The sequence below is a fragment of the Rattus rattus genome, chromosome 8, assembly GCF_011064425.1.
Source record: "Rattus rattus isolate New Zealand chromosome 8, Rrattus_CSIRO_v1, whole genome shotgun sequence".
Lineage (NCBI taxonomy): Eukaryota > Metazoa > Chordata > Mammalia > Rodentia > Muridae > Rattus > Rattus rattus.
In genome coordinates this window covers 72754928-72757407 of record NC_046161.1, presented here as the reverse complement: position 1 = coordinate 72757407, position 2480 = coordinate 72754928, and positions in this window count along the sequence as shown.

Below are 2480 nucleotides of genomic sequence, written 5' to 3'. Positions count from 1 at the left end.
GAGTAGGAATTTTTGATGGGGATTGCATTGAATCTGTAGATTGCTTTTGGCAAATGGCCATCTTTTACTATATTAATCTACCAATCCATGAGCATGGAAATTTTAGGAACTCTTAAATTTCAAATATGTGTACTGTATTTACATGATTTTCCCCCCTCCCTGTCTTCCTTTAAACTCATTCTGTGTCCTTCCTCCTACCTACTCCCTCTCAAATTCATGGCTTCTTTTGCTTACTTATGTTAATATATTTTAATTAAAATATAATTATATTACTTCCCTTTCCCTTTTCTCCCTCAACCTCTCCCTTTCCCCTTTCTCTAACCCTTCCTATGTCACTCCTTTACCCCCTCTCAAATTAGTGGCCTGTTCTACTTTGATTATTATTATTACTTGCTTGAAGCTAGTGAGATCATGGGATCTTAACAGTGAACCTACTTCTACCACTTTACTAGGGCATAATTCCAAAGCATAATTCCCATAATGCATTACTAATACATTATAAAGCTCATCCTTATATCCACAGCTAAATATAGCTCTTACCTGTCATCAAAAGAAGCTTCTCTTTAAAGCAAATGAAGGCCACTACAGAAAACCACAACTGGACACAATACAAAGATCAATGGATCACAACTTTGGGGAGCCCAACCCCAGTAGACACATCTACAACATAAGCTTCTACACAGAACTCTTGAGATTTTTTTTAGCAACAATGACAGATCATGTGACATCTTGCAGAAGATTTACAAAGGTAAATGTATTTGTGGAAGAAATTAAACAAACATATTGCAAAAAATAATGGAAAGAAATTTGTAGATGCAGTTGTCTCACAACCAATCTTTGCTATAAGTAGCTACATAAAGATTTTGACAATCAAATTCTTCCCTTAAAATATTACATCCCAGAGACATGTGTGCTATTTCATAAACCAAAACCTGCCGTTTCTGTATTATAGATTCTATAATTCCCCAAAACCAAATATATATACCAAGAGTGTGCAATGGATTGAAATAGATTAAGAAAAAAGAAAGAGAAAGAAAGAAAGAAAGAAAGAAAGAAAGAAAGAGAGAGAGAGAGAAAGAAAGAAGGAGGGAGGGAGAGGAAGGAAGGAAGGAAGGAAGGAAGGAAGGAAGGAAGGAAGGAAGGAAGGAAGGAAGGCAGGCAGGCAGGCAAGTGAGCAAATAAAGCAAGAAACAAAGAAAATAAAGAAAGAGAGTAATTGTTAACCAAAAAATAAAATTGAAGAACTAGACCTGGTTTACAAAACCTTTCCTAGATAAAAGCGTTCCCTGAATTTCTTATATGGATGATCTGTCCTACCCCCTCTCATTAGCAATTTCTCCTCCTCCTTCCTTTTCTCTCCCAAGCCTGGGACTCCTAAAGTCCTGCCTCTGTCTGTCCTACCCAGCCATTGGCTTCTGGCATCCTATTTACCAATCTGACCCAACTGAGGGCAGGGTCCTCAGTATCTTATGTGCAGACACTCATATAAGCAGTATTAAGGGAACCAAAACTAGCATTGTAAGACAAACAGCATTAGGGCCAAACTCACTTCTTCAGTAAAGTTATTTGTGTTTTAGTTACGAATTTCTAAGAGATTTCTTTGCCTATTCTAAGTATAAGTAATTTCAGATATGGCTGTTACTTGATGAGATATGTGTGCAGTACTAAGTGCTTTGGGGTCAGTTGGAGTAAATAACTTAATCTCTCATAAAAACCTTTTTTACAGATTTCCATAAAAGTACCCTTCATTCCTTCCCCATGTGGTGTTTTCTGGATTGTTCTACAAAGACATAAAGGGACCTATGTTAGAGTCAGTTAGACATCAGATAAGGGATAGATAAGACACAGAAACAGGCAATAAGAATGTATCAGACAGACAAGTCAGAAACAAATTACAGACAGAGCAGACACAGAAAGCAGTGGGGAGCTCAGACTTGGCCTCACTGTGGGTCAAATTAACAAAGGGAAGTACTTTGTTTCCTTTCCTTAATATAGCACTGATGGTTTTGGTGCCTCTGGCTTTGTCTTTAGTGTGTTTAAGGGACACAAGGTTACACTTTGAGAAGAAATATCACACTTAAGAGAACTGTCCCAGACATGTTTCCTGACAGTTGGCAAATAGAAGCTATGTTTTAGAGGCAGCCAAGGTTGTGCCTTGAATTGGCGGCTAAACTTTGTATTTGGAAAATACCCGGGTTTTTAAGGCATAATGGGGTCATGGAGAGTCTTGGCACTGCGGGAGGCCAGGGGATGCGATTGGTGAAGGTATAATCATAGTAGCAGTGGAAGTCCCAGAATTGAAAAGGGGTCATGAAGAAAAGGTGAGGCTTTGCACCATGAAGAGCGTCCAGGAGAGGCCATTGGTAGAACTGCAGCCCAGATGCAGTAGAAGACCACCACCCCCCCAGCATTCTGGGGATTCCAGTACCAAGAACAACAACATCAATGAAGTGGAGCCATCCAGAGTCTAAAAGATAAGC